The following is a 24,470-nucleotide window of genomic DNA, read 5'->3' on the forward strand; positions in this document are numbered from 1 at the left end:
CCGCCCACAGGGACTGTTCTTTTAGTATAAATAAATACAAATACAGACAAGTCAATTATTTAAGCTTAAGTTAAATATTTCATCCAAACTGAACAGTCGCTGTGAATGGCGCTGGCATTTTTAACAGATATTTTGAGGATCTCTCACAGCAACGTTAGCACTAAAAGGGTTAATAAAAAACTTTGCTTGCCAATTTTTACACCTATTTTGACAAATTCCCATGGCTCTCAGGGAGAGATGCTCGAAAAGCGAAAATGTGGTAAAAACCCCTGTTATCGGGATTTTTAACTCATTTTTGCATGCTCTATGCTCTGTCAGCTTTGCAGAGTGAATCAACAGCTTTTGCTGGCGATACCCTGTAGAAGCTGTTAAATCCCATTAATTAGTAAACTTATGGACAATAAGTAAGTTTCACAGTTAGCGTAATATTTATGCAGAACTTTTACCCTTTATTTCTAACTACGGGCGTACCTACAGACGGAGCCCCTCTTGTCCTTGCCCGGCGCCTGCCAGAACGTCACCTCTGGTGAGCGCCGGACAGGGACTCCATTAAACTGGGATGCTAGACAGCGGGTCCCTGCCATCTCCGCTTCAGGGAGACGGGCAGGGTTAGGCGGGAGGGTCGGGCGGTGGTGGGGACCGGCTCTGCCGGCGGGGGAGGCGGCGGACAGTGGCGGGAAGCCCCATCGCCGGCAGGGCTGCTCCATCTGTAAGTGTAGCACCGCGTAGTGTACCTTATCAGCATCCCTGATGCTATAGCGACACCCTTGTGGTGGTATCTTTAACAATATTAATGCATTTACCCAAACCTCGATGTACCAGGGAGCGCTTTTATGGCTCCATCAGCTTTCAGTAATTCATTTTCATGAGACTTGGTATAAATTTGGAGTAAGGGTATAAAATCATTAACCGTATGTATTTAGTTCCTAGCGGACACAAAGGGATAACAAAGTATAATATTACAAGATATACATTTACAGACACAATCGTACAATATCAACTAACAGGGGAAAACAAATGTAAGCACAATCAGCTATAATATATTAATTTGCAGCGCCTCCCAGACCAGGGAACTGTATTTAAAGGTTTGAGCACAGTGTTCTGAGTTCCTAACCCAGGGATCATCAATTTATAGGGAATAGACAATAGGGTCCAGAAGGTCTTTCATTGGTCAAGGGGTCAGTTTTCAACTCTTCTGATTGGCCCAGTAAGGATGAACAGATGGGTCTTTGTTCTAGGCTCGTCATCATGTCAAGGGGGACCCGCTGCGCACCTGGTTCAGACTAGTTACCATCTGTTCCCTTTTCACGTGGTAATAGATATGTGTATCATACTGTATCTATAATCCATAACTTGTGAATGGCTTGTGCTGCTGTTCCTAAACAAATACCGGAGCGATGCAAGTGAGACGATAATAATACAGATACCAAATATGAAGGGTAAATAATGTTTTTTAATATTAAACTATGTGTAGTGCAAATATAAGCTAAATGGCTATATTTTATTATTTGTGGATATGAGCATGAAGTTATGTGTAACATTATGACTGCAATTGGCACTCACACATATTCTCTCACATTCCTCAGTGCGCCCTTTATATAAATATGCGTACGCAAATGGCGGCCATAATACACTAACATTGTGGATATGCAATTCGACTTCAACAAAGCCTATGGGCTTCTCTCCACAGCGCTGTCAGAGGGATCTTTCAATGATCCCTCCCAGCATGACCTGTGGCCAGCGTCATGACGCAGAGGGACTCCCGGGTCTCAGAACCAGTAGTCCAGGGATCGTATCGGAAAGGACAGCTCTTACCGCAAGAGCTGCCTTTTACATTACTAATTGCATATGTTAGAGCATAGGTGAATAGTATTGATGCGGTAGCCGGTGAAGGGTGACAGAAACGGGTGGCGGATGTTAGAACATTCGTCCCTCAAAGGCTTTGTTGGTTTCATAGTAGATCCACCCCTGTTGTCTGGTAAGCTAAGCATTACCTCAAAGCAGAGAACATTGGGGCAGATGTATTAAGCCTGATAAAATGGAGATAAAGTGGAAGGTGATTTAGCACCAGACAATCAACTCCTAACTGTCATTTTTCAAACACAGCTGATTCTCTGATGTGTATCACCTTCCATTTGATCACTTCACCAGGCTTAATGCATCTGCGCCATTGTACTTTACATACACTACGTTTTTATGGGTTTTTTTTTTAAACAATCACAAGCGTGCTTTACATTGCATGCTAACTATATCAACAGATCACATTCTTGCCTTACAAGTGGAATAGGACATAAATAGTTCCAGATGCCAGATCACGTGACTTCTTGGAAACAGGAATATTTACTGGAGATGGTATGAAAGTGAATAATTACATGAAAAAAAATATAATGGCTATAAGAACTGCAAGGCAAGCTGTAGCTGAGGCTGCCCTGCCATCATATAAACAAAGGATCTTGGGTTAAGTTCATTTCTATTCAATCATATATTCTACAAATCTATTCAGCACTGGTGAAGTGTATAATCATGTATTGCAGACACAGAGGATAAAGCATAATTCAAATGCTGCACAGTGGGATTCTTGCTAAGCTTCACTGAGCGGTCAATAAAGACAAGATGGCATACATTTCATTATACTTTTCTCTAATGACAGGGCACATTATATTTATCTCTAAAACAGGGTTGCCTTCCTTCCCGGAATGGCCGGGAGGGTCCTGGAAATCGGGTCCCCCTCCCAGCCCCCTGGAAAGGGGGGCAACCCTCCCCCATTGCCCTCCATCTCCCGAGAATCACCCCTTGGTGGGGGGGTCTGTGTTCCAAATGCTGCATTTTAGCCCTTCCCCCACAGTGCAATGCCTAAAATACCGGCGTTGCATGACAGGGGGTGGGGCTAAAATGACACGATCACTTTAGACATGCCCCAATAGGGCAGTCCGTCTGTGGTTCTGCCCCCGAACCACCCTCCCGGTAATGGCCCCACCCCCTGCCTTACTGAGCTGGCTGCCCTCTCCCAGAGAGAGGCAGCAAAAAAGTTGGCAACTATGCCAAGTGCCGGTCCTGGTTCCCAAAATACCCCAGGGAGGGGATGTGTTTGCATACATCCCCTGGGGCGGACATTCAGCCAGGTGGCAGGCGACGTCTATGGGCTCGCTAAGCAGCGTACAAGCGTCTAAGCAGAGCCTTACTGAATCACATTCACAGTGCGAATCTCACTAACTTTCTATAAGATTTTGACTATATACAGTACATGCCTCCCGACTTTCACATATTGTACAGCCTCTCCAAAAAGGGGCGGAGCTTTCGTTCGCCGTATCTGACATAGGGGGCATGGTCTAGCATTAGGACCTCCATTTCCGGCAATTTTGGGGGCACTCCCAGGGCTCCCCAAGCAGCTGCCCCCAGCTCTCCTCCAGCCCTGTAGAGATGTTGTGAGCATCTATCCTCTGATCCCTGGCTGCTCTGCAGAATAGCAGTGATCTCTGGCTTCCCAATGAACCCCCTGCCCCTTGGGACACTGTGACCCTCAGGAGGGACAGCCTGCAATTAGCATGACTGTCCCACTGTAATTGGGACAGTTGGGAGGTATGTATATAGTCAAAATTCAAAAGAAAGTTAGTCAGAACCGCACAGTATTAAGCCGCATTCGCTTTAAATTCAATCCCGATGTGCTACCTCACGGCACCGGAATCAAACCAGAAATAGACTGTGCAGGCAAGTCTATTTCTGCTAGATGGAAAGGGCCATGCTGCTCAATGCTCAAAGATATCGAATCGATACTGGTGCTCGCCAGATCGCATCATGTGTAACATTCCCTGCTCCAATCCCCACACTTCTTATGTGGTCCAGGGTGCAGGCACTTCCATTGATTACAAGATTTAAACCCTAAAACTGTGCTTATCATATAGGTGCATGAATGTCTGAAACATTGCTAGTCACAATTACATTTTATTTCATTAACTCTTAATAAAATATATGTAAATGATTCTCATAAATCAGTAGGATATAACCAAGTGCAGGGCACTAGTATCGGTCCCAGCTGCCGTTTATGAGGGATACTCAGCCCTCAAAATGACAAAAAACGTATACACAAAGGTAATCGGCGCTAATGGACCACACTATTAGTATCAGAAAGTATAAATTTATTTAAAATACACTTTTTTATACAATTTACAATACCACCGGCCGGTAGAACAATTATATGTGCACAACAATTAGTTTTTTACCATAAAAATACATTTAAAAACTAAAGTAATATCAACTTAAAGTAATATATTCAGGGGTAATTGCTCCCAGAGTCTCACTGTAGACACACAGATGTTAATTCAAATGACGTGCGATGACGCGTTTCCCCGCCTTTCTCCTGGTCAGCGGCTTCATCAGATGAAGCCGCTGACCAGGAGAAAGGGGGGGGGGAACGCGTCATCGCACGTCATCATCTACTGCCGCAAACAAACAAACCACGTGAGCCGGGGAGACCTTTGCCGGAGCAGGGAGTCCTAGAGAGGGCTGCATTATCGGGAAGACCAGCAGCCGGGGACCCGCTCCAGACCAGTGAACTCTCACCCAAAAGTGGATAACAAATCGCTACCTACTGCCTGCATCCAAATGGAAGCCTAAGTATTGTTTCAAAAATTACTATATGCAATTATGCTTGAATGAATGGGCATTCGCAGCTTTATCTACAATACTGAGCATTCTGAAGGCTGTTTTATAACCAAGCTGTCTGTGTGACTGACTAACATGCTTGCCATTTTAATTAACATCTGTGTGTCTACAGTGAGACTATGGGAGCAATTACCCCTGAATATATTACTTTAAGTTGACGAAAAGTTACCAAGCCTCAGGTCTATATCACACAATAGCCCAATTGGGTATCTATAAGAATAGGCTTAACAGCCATTGGATTCCAGTCATGCATGCTGCAGTTCAGGGATTTAGTTTTTAAATGTATTTTTATGGTAAAAAAAACTAATTGTTGTGCACATATAATTGTTCTACCGGCCGGTGGTATTGTAAATTGTATAAAAAAGTGTATTTTAAATAAATTTATACTTTCTGATACTAATAGTGTGGTCCATTAGCGCCGTTTACCTTTGTGTATACGTTTATTCTCATAAATACAGTAATATTGGAAATATTCAATAATTGGTGGGCACCTATCATAAAACTTCACATAAATTGACAGCACTATGAACAATAGATATATAAGTAACTTAGGTACTTGTGTACTAGCACGGCGCTCACGATATTAGGTCGCATGACATATAATCGCATCGCAGCGCATGCCATCGCATGACATACACCCGATGCACTGCTATGCGATGCGATTTTAAATTGTATAAGCGCCCTATACGATGTTAAATTGTATAAGCACCCTAATGGGGGCTTACAATGTTAAATGCACCCCCATGCCACCCCCACTATGAATGCCAACCTGAAGTGTGGCAAGCGCAGCCAGCCCGCGAGGGGCGGTGGTACGCGTCCTACGACCTTTTCATACCCCCACTATCCACGTCAGCATGGAGTTGATTTTATATAGTGCGGCGAGCGCAGCGAGCCACCAAGCCGAAGCTTGGCGAGCGGACGCGTATTACTTTACATGTATTCCACGTCCCCTCGCGGGGCACGCTGCGCTCGCCACGCTTCGGGCTCGGTGGCTTGCTGCGCTCGTCACACTATATAAAATCAACTCCACGCTGACGTGGATAGTGGGGGTATGAAAAGGTCGTAGGACGCGTACCGCCGCCCCTCATGGGCACGCTGCGCTCGGGTTGACGTTGATAGTGGGGGTGCCATTGGGGGTGCTTTTAACATAGTAAGCACCCAACACATTTAATTAACTTATAGAGGCCACTTTTAACATAGGAAACCCCTTTAGGGTGCTAATACAATTTTAAATCGCATACCATTGTATATGCGATAGAATGGCATACAATGGCATACAATTTAAAATTGTATAACATCGGCTGACATTGCGTAACATCGCATCGCATACCATCGCATGCCTTATGGTCTGCGATGCGAGGGGCGCCGTGCTAGTACACAAGTACCGTAACTTATTATATCCAATTAATTATAAACAATTATACTTAAAAAATATATAAATATAAAATCAATGAGACCCAAGGATTTGAATGCACTTGTCCTCCACTCTTAATAAATATGAGTGTCCAGACTAATGATAGAGCCAGCTCAGAGTATCCATTTTTTAGATGGATGTAGCGAATATATAGATACTTGTATCCACTGCAAATCTGTATTACTCACAAGTTCCAATAATAGTTACCAGATGTAGTTCAATGCTGTTGTGCAGGGAGGTGTGAGGGCTGGAACCGTGGATGGAATAGCCGGTACTGGCCTCCGTCCTACAATCCGCTAGCAGACGCCAGACTTGAGAGGATGGCCCACTTCTAGCAGTGTGCTGTCAGTCCGGAGCAGCCATGTCTCTTACCCGTGGCTGCGGTCACCTTGTGCCTGGCGTTTACTGATGACCTCAGTGCCGCGTCTCTAACCCGCCGCTCTGAGACAGTCAGCGCCTGAGGTCCTGCGTCAGTGGCTTGTGAGCACTGATTGCATCTGCCGGTGTTCTTTACAGACGGAAGTGATTGAGCTCAGCAGTGGTTATTCTTGTGAAAGGCTGGCAATGTCCCTCTCAATTTCCAAGGGTACCGGGATTCGCTAACGCATTTTGCTCAGTTTGGAGCTTTTTCCATTGATTTGGATAGTTAAACTTATAGCTAAATCAATAAAATTTATGCTAGACTGAGATGTTGTCAGAACAAATACACAATGTGATCCAACACCTCAGTGACTCAGCCTTAGAACACTAGCTAGTATACCGTATATGTTATTTTTATCTGTTTTCCTCCGTATATGTTATTTTTATCTGTTTTCCTCCGTATATGTTATTTTTATCTGTTTTCCTGAGATTTATATTATTATCTATCAATCTAAATGTAAAATATTGACTATTCATTTTCCTGCTAAAGAGTACTCATCTACTTGGTAATCCTTGTCTGAGCTAATTTCAGCACAGATACACCGTGTTCCCTCTCTGCCATAGAAGCTGTGACTCACTCTCACGTGCCGTTAGCTGTGGCTGTCACATATTGAATCAGCACAATTCTAACTAAATTCTATGGAATTTGACTGCAGAGCTCTATGTTACAAATGTGCTTTCAAAATAAAATGTTTACTTCTGTGTCGATTGCCAGTCCCCTTGCAAATGTGATGCAGACATAACCTTAATTTGTACCATGGGGCCGAATCTGGATCACCGAATTCGGCCCCTGCCCCATTGGTCGGGGTTCTGCGCATGTGCAAACCCAAACAGCGAATGACCGCTGCAAGTTACACATTCGCTGGGTCTTTCGCAGTGAGGAGGGAGGGACGGCAGGGATCGCCCATGGGAATGACCAACATGTAATGGATACCCGCATGAAAATGCTGGGCATTCCCATGGGTACACGGACAGGACGATTTCTGCTGGGGTGGGCGGCTGATGTCACAGGACAGTCTTTGTCCTGGCGCTAGCAAATAATAGTCAAATAAAAGTTTTATTTGTGAAGCCAAGAGAATTTGTGAAGCCATGCGAGGGAATGTATCTTCGGTACTCTTTACCTAGCACGGCGCCCACGATGTCCATCGCGGTCATCGGGGGTAAAAAATTGCGGGCATCGCGGCCATCACATGCACTAAAAAAACGGGTGCGACGCGATGCCCGCGATTTCCCATAGGGATCAATGCTAAAAGTGTGATTGGACGCGATTTTACTGTTCAATGCCTCAATGCCCGCGATTTTTCCATAGGAAACAATGTTAAATGGGCCACAGAGCCCTAATAGTCCCTCTGAAGTCTGAAATGGCCCCCACAATTGTTAACGCCACCCCACGATCAACGTGAACCCGAAGCATGGCGAGCGCAGCGAGCCCGCGAGGGGCGGCGGTACGCGTCCTCCGACCTTTTCATACCCCCACTATCCACGTCGGCGTGGAGTTGAGAATAGAATAGTGTGGCGAGCACAGCGAGCCACCGTGCCCGAAGCGTGGCGAGCGCAGCGAGCCCCTCGAGGGGACGCGGATACCTGTGAAGCCCGCAAAGGGACGCGTTTACCTGTGAAGGTATCCGCGTCTCCTCGCGGGCTCGCTGCGCGCGCCACGCTTCGGGCTCGGTGGCTCGCTGCGCTCGCCACACTATTCTATTCTCAACTCCACGCCGACGTGGATAGTGGGGGTATGAAAAGGTCGGAGGACGCGTACCGCCGCCCCTCGCGGGCTCGCTGCGCTCGCCACGCTTCGGGTTCACGTTGATCGTGGGGTGGCGTTAACAATTGTGGGGGCCATTTCAGACTTCAGGGGCACTATTAGGGCTCTGTCGCCCATTTAACATTGTTTCCTATGGGAAAAATCGCGGGCATTGAGGCATTGAACAGTAAAATCGCGTCCAATCACACTTTTAACATTGATCCCTATGGGAAATCGCGGGCATCGCGGGCATCGCGTCGCACCCGTTTTTTAGTGCATTTGATAGCCGCGATGCCCGCGATGGGCGCCGTGCTAGGTAAAGAGTACCGTATCTTCTTTTCACATCCCCTCGCATGTTAATGAGGGGAATTGGTGGCAGTGGGGGGTGGGCTTTTGAACGGGTGGTGGGCGGTGTCCCAGGCCCCCATATTCTTCAGTACTGGTGCAATTTTCTGTGTTGTTGAAAATAAGGGACACTTATTGAGATGGACACATTTATACACTATGGGTGAGATTTAATAGGATGAGAGATACAGAAAGTGAGAGATTTTGTGAGAAATCTCCAGTTTTTTTAAAGCGGCAATCATTTACACTGCTAAATCAAACTGATTTTGCAATGTAAATGATTGCCACTTTAAAAAACCTGGAGATTTCTCACAAAATCTATCACTTTCTGAATCTCTCATCCTATTAAATCTCACCCTATATTACTTAATTAACATTTCTTAATGGGATGTTGTCTAGATCACGGCGCTTGCCTTTCATACAATCACAATACTGCCTCTAGAATCCAGACAAACAAAATACAGAGGCATCTGGGCGGTGAGTAATAAAGATAGGGTTATGCTGTGGGGGAGAGACGATTAGGTTTAGGCTGACGAAAGGGTGGTTAGGGTTAGGCTGCGAGAGGGGTGGGTTAGGGTTAGAATACTTACCAAAGGTTGACATGATTTTGACCACTGGGATTCAGCTGCCGGTGTCCCTCCTTGGCAGCCTATACTTGGAGCAGCATATGTGCAGTAGGTAAGCCAGGGTTATATCAGGCAGTAAAGTAATAGTACAAACTATCAATTTACTTTCACTTTTCCTCTGGATTTTGGTACATTTTAAATAAAATAATTTCTTAATATCATGATATCATAAATGAACATTTATTGGTCCACACAGACACAAATTATAAATATTCCCCATGGCATTAAATTTCATCTGACATATTTTTGTATTAACTGTAAATATATAATAACTAGGTTGCCTTAAAAACACATCAAACCTATCCATTGTCTATTATCTCTATGAATCAACACTTCCATTTCCTTTATTGATAAACTGGTACTTATGTAATATCTGGGTTCCCGTTTTTCTTATGAGACCGCGTCCCCTCGCCACGCTTCGGGCACGGTGGCTCGCTGCGCTCGCCACACTATATAAAATCAACTCCTTGCGTAATTGGATAGTAGGGGTATGAAAAATGGGGTGCATTTAACATGGGAGCCCAGATAATACATAAGTACCGATAAACTCTCTTCAGTTTTCCAGTGTACCCCTTACAGAGAGAAGCCATACCCCATAATCAACATGTCATCTAATGACTGACTTGCTCATACTATGCTTGTATTATATATTTATGTATCCTATGGTGTTCGCCCTAGACCTTAACTGGCCCAGGCCCTATTTGAATAAAGATACAGCATCACTTGCAGAACAGATCATTCACTTTCCGCAACTATATTCCATTTCCAGTACTGAAGCTCAAACTTGGATTCATTGCTCAAGTCTTTGCCATGTGAATGCATGGAAGTGCAGAGTGGCGCCAGGGCATGATTAAAGCTTCCAGGTGCCCTAGGCTAATACACATGTAGCTCCCCTTGTAATGGCTGTGCAGAGGGTTAACTAATAGCCTCACGGCTAAGAGTAAACGGGCGCCTAATAGGGTGGTTTGTCAAGCTGCTCCTACTAGGGGGCGTCAAACCCATAAAAAGAATACATATAACAAAAAACAAGGGGAGCGCTAAATAATTGGATCAATTTGTTAAATTTGTAAAACAATATACAATATTTATTAATGAATAGATAATAAAATGAATGGACAATTAATAGGTATAAAAAGCATATGTAACAACTAATTGCAATTTAGCATAATGAGAAAAAATATGAAAATGATAATATTAATAATAAAAGAATATGGGTTTTATACTTATTGGTGTGGAGTCCTGTTTGTGGTCCTTATTGGAAACACTTGCAAATATTTAGATTTCCTTAGGTGAGTCCATCCTAAATCTGGGCAAACTGGGGAACCATAAACCTTGCCGGATTGTAATGACGCTGGAGGATAGATGTAAATCCCAGTTAGAATGAGGGAATCCTCAACGATAATGCAAAATTGTAATCCTCAGTGTGCAGGTGGTGGTATCCCGAAATAGGTTGTATATGGATAGTAGTTGCTTCAGCTGATGGCTCATGGATAGCAAGTTGTAGAGTCTGTCTCCAAAACGGGTAATCCAATTCAAACCAAAGTGTCCCAATATAGTAAAATCAGCAGGTGCTCCCTGACATGTTTCGCCGTCCAACTGACAGCTTTTTTATTCCTTGACTGTCACCTGCAATCAGCTCCTAACTGCCATATTACAAGCTGTGTTTGGGGTAATTACTTATGTGACATGGGCATTATGTGTAAACCTATGTGTAAAGGGCATTACTTGGCGGGCCATGTTCTAGGAGTGGTCATGGGCAGGGCTTAAAGTGGTCCTGGACAGAGCCAGATTAAGGTCTAAATGGGCCTGGAGCTGAAAATGATCAAGGGCCTATTATGTGCAATAATAGGGGTTGCGGCCAGCACCTAATAATGTGGGTGGCGTGACCAGTGTTCTATTTGGATGGTCTGCTCATGGGTGTGTCTCTATTTGTGTAAATACTTTCAACTAATTATATATGCCTGGAAAAGGCAGGGGGCTGGCATAGGAAAAATGCAGGGAGATATATTGGCGGGTGCACTCCAAAGGTGCACCCGCAGGACGCCAATGTCCTAAGATACTAGCGGGGTGAGGCGGCACTCCAGTCATAAAAAAATACTGAAAACCGAAACTTGGTAGACAATATGTCAGCACCTTTTACGTGGTAACCTAAGTTTACCACACCATATACTCCTTATACAAATCATGCAACACAATAGTAACCCCTTATACTGTACTTGCTTCTTACACATTATGCCACATGGAATGAGACAAAATTCACACTGATTGAGCAAAAATTCACACTATGGCACACAGATTGAGTCAAAATTCACGTTATGCCACACAGATTAAGGCAAAATTCACATTTTGCCACATGGATTGAGCCAAAATACACACTATACCAGGCAGTAGCCCTCCAGCTGTTGTGAAACTACACGTCCCAGCATGCCTTGACATAGTTTTAGCATTCCCTAATTGCATAACTGTGGCAATGCATGATGGGACTTGTAGTTTCACAGCTGGAGGGCCATAGTTTGGACATGCCTGCACTATACCAAACAGATTGAGCAATAATGCACAATATGCTTAATAAATAGGGGCATTGCGCGCCAAAGGTGCACATTAAAAATTTACACCATAATGCCCATTACATGTTAAGCCTCACACCATCTCCACAATCTCCATTACGTATTATGCCAAACACCATAATGCCTATTAAAAATTATGCTACATAAGTGTTGCTTACCTACATCTTCATTGCCAGGGGTTCCATGTTCATTGCCAGGGGTTCCATGCTCATTGCCAGGGTTCTATGTCGTTGCCATGTGGGATTACATGCTCATTGCCAAGGGGGAATGCATGCTCGCGGTAACTGGGGGACAGTCGCCACCGGGCAGAAATGACAGCCATTAACAGCCGGGCAGAGAGCAGGGGGCTGCCCGGCTGTATTCAGAGCACTGCATGTCCCGGCTATTTGAAAAAATAATACCCCTTTCATACCAGAAAATGCAGGGAATATTGTCCCAGGATCATGCAGGGACATTCTCGGACTGGCCCCATTTACACCAGCCTAGTCCCTGCATTTTCTGGTGTGAGGGGGAGAGAAAACCACCCTGCCCCCCTTTAAACAACCAGCTATATCTTCAGAACCAACTGACCCATTTACATGTAGCCTTCGAATGATTTTGGTCCCGTGAAACTGGGCCATTTGGTTCCAAAGAAATCTGTCCTCAAACAACATGAACAGCCATAAAATTACATTTCAGAAATGAAAAAAAAAATTAATAGTTTTACCTGCAATATCTCTAGAACCAATGAACCCATATGGACCAGACTGGTATCAGATTGAAGGCCCAGCGATTTGGGTTCGAGATCAACCTCGAGTTTCTGTGATGCTGTAGGGGGAACTGGCAGCCGTTGGAACTGGGTGGAATTAGCGGGTCCCATGTTATCCTATGGGGAAAACGTTCAGGTTTGCCTGGCGGTATCTCCGGTTCCCGGGGGACTAGTGACACAGAGCTGGTCTCGTGGGAAAGCCCTGACCCTCAGCTATTCTCTCCTATTTGGAGAGTGGGCCTGGTGCTATAGCTCCATCAGGCCCATTGTTAATCCGGCTCTGGTCCTGGAGAGGTGGTGGAACTCCTTTCCCCTAACACTGTCACCCCCGCCCCCCCCCCCCCTTTACCCTCACCTCCTCATTAGGCAGAGTCTTGACCAGTGCCAGGGAATTTGCACACAGAACACAATCGTATACACATTACACCACATGTAATGCCTTTGATTCATAGTAAATCACACAGTATTGGCCCTTATACACATAGGGCCTTATTCTAGTTCACTCTTTGTGACAAAATCCATCTTAGATGCACAAAACCATGTGCACTGCTGGTCATTAATCAACCACTGTTTTCTCAGCTGCTATGGAACTACATATACCGACCAATCAATTTCTTATATAAACTTTCATTTTCAGTTTAGAATTAGTTTCATTATTGTCCTAATTTTAGAATTTATATTCCGCTGTCCCTAATACACTGCTTCTACTGAAGTTCTGTAGATGAAAAGTGCATGGACTTTGTAGTAGACCATAGGGCCAGATGCACTAAGCTTCAAAAGATATAAAATGGAGAGTGATAAACAACCAACCAATCAGCTCCTGCCTGACACTTTTCAAACACAGTCTGTGACATAGAAGGTAGGAGCTGATTGGATGGTTGTGTATCACCATACCTCCCAACTGTCCCGTTTATCGCGGGAACGTCCTGGTTTTTTGGGACATTTCTACGTCCTTCCTGGGGCCAGCAGTGTATTCAATACAAAATTATTTAACTTACACACAAAGCCATAAACCAAACTACACCAACATACATCTCTTCTCTAATCTCAAAATATCTTCCAACCTGACCTCTGCGCTCCTCACTAGATCTGCGTCTCTCATCCACATTCATTCCATGTGCACTGCAGGTGGGGCAGATGTTACTTGTGCAGAGAGAATTAGATTTGGGTGGGGTTTTACTTCAAAGTGACATCTATATTGCAGTGTAAAAATAAAGCAGCCAGTATTTACCCTGCACAGAAACAAAATAACTCACCCAAATCTATATCTCTCTGCACATGTTACATCTGCCCCCCTGCAGTGCACATGGTTTTGTCCATCTAAGAAGGATTTTGGCAGAAAGAGTGAACTAGAATAAGGCCCATAATATCCACAGTTGTGCTGCTTATACACATCTGTCTCATTCACTCCAGTAGCTCCATGCCCTGGGTCCCTCTGAGTTCCTCCAGCCCCCTCTCTCCCTGTCTTCAGCAAGCACAGAGCCTGCTCCACTTAGTGGCTCTTCTTCACTTCAGCGGCGGTGATGGCATGACATCACATACTACTAATACACAACATATTTGTGTTGTAATTACTGTTCAGGGCAGTGGTAGAGGTGGAACTCTGTTCCCCCTACTGTTAGAGGTGGTGGAAGTCAGTTCCACCCACTTCCCCCTCCCCGAGCAGCAGCACATGGCAGCAGCACACTGCTAGGCATGCACCCTAGACTGATGAACACCACCACATACTGTACCATGTTTTCATGAGTGTGCACAGCAACACTGTAAGCTGTAGGCAGGCCAGTATTTCTGCTCAGGAACAATCTTACTTCAGCAAGTAAAAAGATTCAGAATGTCAAATGTCAATCACACCTACGCTTACAGGATTATGGGATCAAACAGAACTATTCAGTCACAGCTATTGTTACTGTACCTGCAGATGTTTTCAAATGATTATTTGTTGGTTGCTATAGAAGTACTTCCACAACAGTCGCATATTCCTCTCCCTCACTACAGTATCACCACAAAAACACACAGGAGTTGATATTTGCTGTATCTTGTCATTTACAAAGTAATATAATCGCTGGCCATTCGCAATTTTATTGACAGATGGCAGCCATTTGTAGGTGCACCCTGGCATTTTGTAGGGGTGCTGCTAGCAAACACAGGCGGTTGCTGGAATGGAAAGGGAGGGCCCGATCTTCCCACAGCCATTTCAGTGCAGAGTAAGACTTGGCTTACCTGGGGCTGCAAATGTGGTGGGGAAATCCATTCACTGGTGAGTGGATACAAATGGATTTCCCCCTCTTTGCATGGCTATGATCATATTTACAGCCATACACAGGGGGGGGGGGGGAATTACCTTCTGGTGTGGCATTGGCTACCAGATCGCTAGCCTCCAAAGGTTCGCAGCCCAGCGATCAGGTCAGAATTGGGCCCCTTATTCATATTATGCCACATTGTAGGGCCTCCATTTCATATTGTGCCACATTGTAGGGCCTCCATTTCATACTGTGCCACATTACAGTGCCCCATAATATGTGTTATGCATTTGTGTGTATGTGTTATGCACACTGCCTCCTGATGAGGGATGAGGTCGACAGTCAATAGGTCAGCCACTATTGGTCGACACATGAAAAAGGTAAAATTACCTTAGGTTGACATTTTGAAAAGGTCAGCACAAGCAATATGTTGACATGTACAAAAGGTCTATATGAAAAAGATCAACATGAGTTTTTCACTTTTTTTTCAAAACTTTAACATCAATACATTTTTCATACTTTACCATCCTAGTGGACATAGAGAGTTAGACCATAATACTGTAGTCCCCGAAGCATAGTGAGCAAATTGAGCCATGCGAGGGGACGGGTGTGGTACAGGACTCCGACAGTCGGGATCCCGACAGTCATTATCCCGACTGCCCAGAGTCAGACAGCATGGTGAGCGCAACTATGCCCCTTGCGGGCACGGTGGCTCACTACGCTCGCCACCTATTCTATTCTCCTTCTATGGGGGTCATGGACCCCCACCAGGGAAACTAGCGGGGAGCCGGCAGGCACCCGGCTGTCGGCGTTTTGACAGTCGGGATCCCGACGTCGGGTAAACGACTGTTGGGATACCGACTGTCGGGAACCCGTCCGGCACCCGAGGGGACGCAGTACAGGACTATGGTGTTCATGTCAACCTATGTTAACAAAGATGCCAGAAAAGGTGTAAACTCATGTTGTCCTTTTCCATGTCGACCTATTGCTTTTGTCAACCTTTGACTACGTCTACCTAAGCTATGTTGACCTTTTCATGTGTCGACCAGTAGTTGATGACTGTTAGCCTTATTACTGTAGATCATATGACCTATAGCCCATGATGAAACTGTTTAGGAAACCTGATTGGTCGTTTCTTTCCCAGATGCTGCCGCTACTTGAACCATGGGCCGATTCAGACCATGACCTAATTGTTGGCTGCTGCACATTCGCAGCCATGCAATCAGGTCTGAATTATCCCCCTTATACACTCTAGTGCCCTGTGTGAATTGGAGAATCAGTGCCGGAAACCTGGCTGGGGTAAAATCCTCAATCAACTATAAAGGGTGAGAAAGAAACACATGGAGCCAAATGTAAAAGGGTGTGAGAATGAGAAAGTGAGAGATTTTGGGACAGTTATCCCATTTTTTTTAAAGCGCCAATCATTTCCATGGCCAAATCAACCTGGTTTTGCAAGATAAATGATTGCCGCTCTAAAAAATGGGATAACTGTCCCAAAGTCTCTCACTTTCTCATTCTCACACCCTAAAAAAATGGTTTATTTCGTTTTTTACTATAGATGTCCCCATTGATCTGATCAGTATGTTAGGGTTATATAGTGTCACAATTATGAGCAATATATTTTTCAAGCATAATGGTATTGTACTCGGGTGGCCTGAGTGTCCTGGATCATTTTAACACTTCTGTTTCATAAAGTGGCTATGTAATTCCAGTATTATTATAATGCACTAATAATTCACTTTATTATCAACCTAAGCAGAATTTAGTTAGATACTTGGGTTTACTTATTTTGGTATGTAACCCAAGAAGTGATCCTTTGAGGTTTTAAGAGTTTTGGGTAAGAAGCCTGGATATAGATGATTATATGCCAGGTCTCTGAAACTTTTATGGTTCATTCTTAATGGTGCTTTTCTCTATATAAGACATAATCCTCGTTCTACTGCAGAGATTCTTAAATAAAGCACCAAGACCCACTTTTCCACTCTTCTTAGACAGTCATTCAAACTATATGCTGGAATTATTGGGGCAGCTTTTAGGTACCAGTGAGCTCCCAGGCTTACAGCATTTACCATTGGTAATCATCTGTGTGAGAGCCAGCCAACATCATACACTATATTTAATATAATTCCCTAGTTTTAGTTTGCATTGATGCCCAGTAGGCGGTTATAGACATGTTCAGTAGACAGAAATAGACACGCCCAGTAGGCAGTGATAGACACGCCCCTCCAATGGTGCACTGGTGCCCATTAATGTATCTGCCTGTGATTATGTATATATATGGGGCATCATTGTGTATAAGTAAATAAACATTTATGAATATGAACAGGTATCATAACAAAAAGGGAATACATACATAACTGATAACACTATATCACATCTTGAGGTCTATGCTGAACAGGTGGTGCACCTTTGTTACTTTTCCTAGACCTCTTCAAAGCCTGCTGGAACACAAATTGTACCTCCTCATAGTAGTTATAGTAGTGTATAGTAGTGTACTCGCCTGGGTAATAAATCTGGAAGACTTTAGTCAGACAAGCATCCATGTTTTATCCATTAATTCCATTTGCAACAAATGCATTCTATAGAAGGCATCAATAACAATGCAAACATTTTGTTACATGCATTGTCTTTTATATTCCAGGATGGCTGCTATTTGCATATACACTTTCCTTCCTCTATAGTTAGTTAAAGATGTTAAAGGGACCACATGATTACCAAGCAGCCTCAGGAAGGGCAAAAACGGTTATTAGGGTGCAGAACTATGCCCCAAACATGCCACCACAGGAACTCACAGTGAGCTAATAAATCAGGATTATATAAAAAACAATAACAATTAATTATACTGTATAATAAATAATAAATTAATTTACTGTATGTACTTTTTTTGTTAGTTGCTGGGAACTTGGGTGTCACCACTGATAGACAAGAGCTTGTAATATTAGCTATTAGCTAATACATCCTAATAGTTCTACACAAAGTATTCATTACATGTTTATTTAGTCTGTGTGATGGGAATAATATTTCATTAGCTGCCTTAGGCATGGAAGGCGCACCCCTGGCTGGGAACATCGAGTCCCAGCCTCTCACTACATACATTAGTATGTTTTTGCACTTCCTGTGGAACATAAAGCACATAGGAAAAGATCATATGCTTTTTAGAGATTGTCCTATCTACAAAGACTGTAATTGTAGAACACACAGTGACAGCAAGTATATGCAGGGGCGGATCCAGAAAAAAATGACAGGGAGGGTACCATAAAAGGTTTCTCTGCCCCCGCTTCCAGAAGACTGCTCCTTTGTGTCCTCCAGCACTGATCCTCTGTTACCCCACAGCACAACTCTTCTTCCCCCCCACACACAAACAGCCCCCACAGGCACTGCTCCTCTATCCCCCTCCCGCCCCCCTCAGCGTAGCGTCCCTGTCAGTATCAGCGTAGTGTAGTGTTCCCACCCGTTCGCGGCTAGCCAGAGCTTAGGTAGTTAGTGTAGTCAGTTAGGCGTCCCTGTCAGTATCAGTGTCATGTTCCCGCCCATTCGTGGCTAGCCGGAGCTTGCGCAGTTAGTGTAGTCAGTCAGCGCTTATTACATTGTGTGGGAACCATTGACCACTTTAATCTGCTTGACATGACAGGTGTGGATGTGTTCCTGAAACACCCCCACTATCCACGTCTGCCTGAAGTGTGGCAAGCATAGCGAGCCCCACATCAGCGTGGAGTGGATTTTATAAAGTGTGGCGAGTGCAGCGAGAGCCACCGAGGCCGAAGTGTGGCGAGCGCACGTGGAATACATGTCAAGTAATCCGCGTCCCCTCACGGGGCTCGCTGCACTTGCCACGCTTCGGGCTTGGTGGCTCGCTGCGCTCGCCACACTTTATAAAATCAGCTCCATGCCAAGGAGGATAGTGGGGGTATGAACAGGTCGGGAGGAACAGGTCGGGAGTACTGGCAGCGTGGATAGTGGGGGTTTGAAATGGAGGCATTTGCCAGTATATAACAAATGCATCCTTTATTGTGCATGAGACGCACTTGCACACCGCACCCACCCTTTGTGCAGGAGACGCATGCACTACCGAACCCCTAACCCTGTCCATCTCCCTGAAGCGGACACGGGCAGGGTTGCCGTATCCTGCCGCAAGAATTACTGAGATGCACAAGCGTCTGAGGCGCTCGTGTGTCTCAGACAGATGGAGCGCCTCTCTGACGGCGCCCGCATGATCGCCTCCCCGACAGCGTCCACCAGTGCAAGGAATCTGGCGGTTACCGGCACTGTGTGAGAGGCACTCACTAGGCTTGCCAGGGACAGTACGGGACAGTACAGGGACTACGCTGCCTGACAGGGACACTGCGCTGACTACGCAGGGATGGGCTGCCGCAGGGACACTACGCTGACTATGCTAGGCGCTAGGCAGCCGTTGGGCTACGCTGACAAAGTAGCTTAGCCTACGCTGAAAACGTAGCGTAGTCTGCCGCAGTGAAACCACACAAGTACCAATTCTTCTTTGCCAGCAGCAGCAGGTGACAGTGTGTAGTACCCTGGATGGATGCCATTCGTACGGTCCCCACTGCTGAGCTCCTGCACACAGGAGACAGTGCAGGAGTGTCGCAACAGAGACCACGCAGACGTTATCCATCCAATAATGAGTCTAGGCAGAACAGCTGACTTGCACACAGGTGAGGGCTGAAGACTGACATACAGCCTTCCCTTTATACTTATGCCGGGTGGGTGGGCTCTCTCACGCAGGTTGCAGTGTCCCATGGGTTGGGTGGAGCCAGATATTTCCCATTGTGTTCACTAAAGAGATGCAGGGAGGGATCTGGGGAGAGAGCCTGGGGGCTGCCCAGCTGCTTTAGGAGCGCTGGACACGCCCCCCAAAGTGAAGGCTTGCATAGGGCAGGATTTCACATTGGCAGGGCAGCGATTATCTGATCACAGGGATCTACAAATTAGCAGCCCAGCAATCAGGAATAACCCCCTTAGGACTGACCACGTAAAGCAGAACCATTGACAGGTATTAATTCCATATAACATATAGGATTTTCACTGATCGCCTACAACCAAACTGGCCATCTGTAGTGTAACCTCCAGATTCGATACCTGCTTTGTACCCATCAGACTGTAGGATGGCCTTGTCTGCCAGTCTTCGGCTCATCTGCTGTGGCTGGCGTTACCCTATAGAACCTCTGTTTGAGGGATCCGACAGAGCTGCCCTTTGTGTTGATAATTGCATATGTACAGTAAGTAAATATGCGATTATTCACGGCAGAAACAATTCTTGAATGTTCAACCTTTTGGACTAGAAGTGGATTGCTGTGATCTGATAGTAACATATAAGCATGCTGATTCCCCCCCCCCCCCCCCCCGTATTTATTATATTAATCAATTTCCCATTTTAAGACCACTATATATATATATATATATATATATATATATATATAATTTATTTAGCTCAGAATCATATTTTTGGGGGAATCTCAAAAGCAGTCATTAATCAACCACTGTTTTCCCAGCTGCTATGGAACTACATATACCGACCAATCAATTTCTTATATAAACTTTCATTTTCAGTTTAGAATTAGTTTCATTATTGTCCTAATTTTAGAATTGATATTCCGCTGTCCCTAATACACTGCTTCTACTGAAGTTCTGTAGATGAAAAGTGCATGGACTTTTGTAGTAGACCATAGGGCCAGATGCACTAAGCTTCAAAAGATATAAAATGGAGAGTGATAAATAACCAACCAATCAGCTCCTGCCTGACACTTTTCAAACACAGTCTGTGACATAGAAGGTAGGAGCTGATTGGATGGTTATGTATCACCATACCTCCCAACTGTCCCATTTATTGCGGGAACGTCCTGGTTTTTTGGGACATTTCTGGGGCCAGCAGTGTATTCAATACAAAATTATTTTACTTACACACAAAGCCATAAACCAAACTACACCAACATACATCTCTTCTCTTATCTCAAAATATCTTCCAACCTGACCTCTGCGCTCCTCACAAGATCTGCATCTCTCATCCACATTCATTACTCGCTGACATTCCCGATTGCAGTACTTTCTTCGGGCTGCACCCACTATGTGGAATGCCCTCCCAAGCACAATAAGACTCTCCTCCAGTCTCCAAACCTATAAGCGTTCAATGATAACTCACCTCTTCAGGCAAGCTTATCATATTCCAGAACCAGTCACTTAACCTTCATATACCGTTCCTATCTAATCACATCCCCACTGTACAGTCCACATATATACCCTCTCTTTCTTTTTTACATTTTCCATCCTCCTGACCCATGGCCAAACTGCTGGGTCACTGTATCTTACAGCACACCAGGAACCTTTGCATTCTGGTGGAATGAATGCAATAAGGCGCCTAATGAATTATGTTGCTTGGCCTATTACTTTACTTAACCTTAAGTGCCTAGAAATAACTCACACTAGACACCTTAACCTAAAAATAATGACTCGGACAACAACTGCATAAGTTTAAAACTGGTCATAATATTTATTAAAATTGTATGACCCTTATTTGTCTAAGAGATGGCCAAGAAGGCACTTGAGACCAGCCCCAGTCAGAGGTGTGTGTCAATGGTAGCGACTGAAATGCCCCAATACAACAAACACCAGCCTGCGGTGTGACAGACTTACCACCCCTTCTATGGCATGGCGAGGACACCTCCAGGAAGTGTCCAATGTCCCCCCGCTGAGTCAGGACTCACCAGCTGTCCTGGCAAAGGGGAGCAATACTGCACAGCGACTACCTGACACCCCACCTGACTGCTGGTCGAGAGCGCCTTCCTGCCGATTTTACAATTAAAATTATTGAAGCCAATTGGATAATGGCCGGAGGCCATGTAGCACCAGATTGAAAGGGAAGGAAGAGTGGGGATCCAGACTCAAAGAGGAAGTACTTCCTCCCAGCTTTCCCTAATATACCCCTCTCTAGGCTAACGCCCCCTAAGCTACCTGTTGGCTAATCTACCTGCCACTCTCGTGAGAGGTTTTTTCCCATTGACACCTGACTTCCCTCAAACTTTATTCTTTGCAGCTCACAAATTCACCAGCTCTTAATTACACATGTTCTACCTAAAAATTACAGTGTCTATCCTTATGTATCAATGCCTATTTTCTTATAGCTTGTAAGCTTGAAAGCAGGGCCCTCCTAACTTTTGACGGTCTGTAAATACCCTGTTTGTTCTATCACTGTCTTCTTTTGTAAAGCGCAACTAAATATGCTGCGCTATATAAGAATCTGTTAATGAATATATAAAAAATAAATATTATTAACTGTGGCCAGCCCCCGATATCAAAGCTTCCTAGTTACTGCAATTTACTGCAAAGAATCTGATTGCTGGAATGTAGCATTCTGAGTTGCCAGTTCAGGGTTCAGAAAGTAGCCCATGTCTGTGATCAGTAAGATGTAAAGTATTATGTGGTATAACCCTATCATAGGGGGTTATTTAGACCTGATCGCTGCTCTGCTAAACTGCTGTGTACAGTGCTTAGGTATATGCCTCCCAGCCAGAGTAAAATCCTGCCCTGTGCATGCCTGCAAATTGCTTAGCATGGCTTGCGTAAACTAGCTGGATTGGCGATTCATTGCAAATCCATTTGAAAGCGGCTCACCATCGAATGATTTTTCCAGTATACGAAGTCTGTACATAACCCAGTACTTACTTAGTGGTTGCGATAGAAGCAGTCGTATCGGGGCCAGAGCAGACGTAACACGCCTTCCCCTTAAATGCTTGTGCACGTCGGTGTATTCTCTGACACTCCCAGAAACGTCTGGTTACCACCCCCATACGCCAAGTTTCAGTCAATCATCTAGCGTACGGCCAGCGATATAAAAATTAGCAAGATTTTATCACAGGTTGGCCTCGAACATGCTCGTTATGATTCGTATGATGCGCAGTCTATTGATAATCGCTTGTGCTGTGAATTTGCAGGAGTGTGATCAGGTCTGAGGGCCAGATGCACTAAGCTTCAAAAGTGATAAAATGGAGAGTGATAAAAAAACAGCCTACCTGCCATGTCACAGACTGTGTTTGAAAAATGTCAAGTAGGAGCTGATTGGTTGGTTGTCCTTTTTATCACTTTTGAAGCTTAGTGCATCCGGCCCTGAATAACCCCATAGTGGGCAATGGGCATTCCATTACCTCAGGAAGTACCTACTCAATGCAGTATTTTAGTGCAAATTTAATAAAGTGCAGAATAATATTTAAAGGCATCTTCGTCCATATGGATGGATAATAAATGCAAGAATTTTGCCAGTAGCGTAATATGAAAACATAACTATTATTTAAGTCAAGAAACTTAGGATAAAATTATATTGGTATAAGTTTTATAATATTTATAATTTGCATAAGAGTCAGTTGAAAAGTGTATTTACAACACATTTCACCTTTAACCCTTGGAGTGCCAACGTTGCTGTGAGAGATGCAGGGCCGGCGCCACCACTAGGCAAATCTAGGCATTTGCCTAGGGCGCCGGCCACTGGAGGGCAGTATTTCGCCCCCCCTTGCCGCCCGGGTACCTGTCCTGCGGCGTATATGTGCGTAAAAGCTGGCGGCGGCGGCAGCGGGGGGGTCCCTGCAGTCAATAAGAAATAACGAGTGCTATCCGCCGGGCTATGCGGAAGCGCTTCTGTTTTGGAAACACTGGCCGCACGCTGATTGGCTGAGATTCAGCCAATCAGCGTGCGCCGTGCGGCCAGTGTTTCCAAAACAGAAGCGCTTCCGCATAGCCCGGCGGATAGCGCTCGTTATTTTTTATTGACTGCAGGGACCCCCCACTGCCGCCGCCAGCTTTACAGCGCCGCAGGACAGGTACTCGGACGGCAGACACCGGGGCGCCCCCACCCCGACTTGCCTGGGGCGCTCTGGTGCCTTGCACCGGCCCTGGAGAGATGTGCAAAATATCCGCTAAAAATTGAAGCTTAGTTAAATATTGCACACAAAAAAAAAAACAGTTGCTGCAACAATGGCACTCATAGGGTAAAACTGTTTTTAAACAGAGACATACATAAATCAATTTGCTTTGCGGCCAAAAAAGTTCTTTAGGAAGTTGCAACACTTTTGAAGTGATTTAAAAGTCACACTAATGACAGTTATGTGGCACATACAGTACATCAAAGAATAGTGATTTGCAATCCTGTGTATCGTCAGTTAAACCAGATGAATGGATGAGCCAGATGTAATTATAAACAGCCTTTCATAACAATGGTGGATCTGTAAAAATGAAACTTAGTTCTCCTGATTTGCAGACACTGGAAAAAGAAAGTGAAAGTTACAGTACAGTAGAGCACATACCGTAGCTATTGTGACTTACAGGAAAAGAAACCTGAAACAACCGGCTGTCATGGTTTCTATATTTGCATGATTTAACAGAAACCAGGATTGAATTAGTTGTGGCAAAAAGTAATTATGTGTTACAGATTCATTTTGTAATGTAAAAACTATTATTTGTTCAAAAAATAAAAAGTTTTTTTCTGAGTTTGTCGTAACACATTTTATGTGTAGCAAAGTGTTTTGTGCACCAAAATAAATAAATGTACTATAAACAAAACTAGTTTTGTGCATTAGGGAACCTATTTTTTCACATACTCCATTTTAAAAAATAGTTTTTATACTGGAAAGTACTATTTGTATCTTGCTATTACAGTATGTCATATGTACCTCTCAACTGTACTGATTACAGCAGGATAGTCC

This window comes from Crinia signifera, chromosome 7 (genome assembly GCF_055691185.1).
Source record: "Crinia signifera chromosome 7, ASM5569118v1, whole genome shotgun sequence".
Lineage (NCBI taxonomy): Eukaryota > Metazoa > Chordata > Amphibia > Anura > Myobatrachidae > Crinia > Crinia signifera.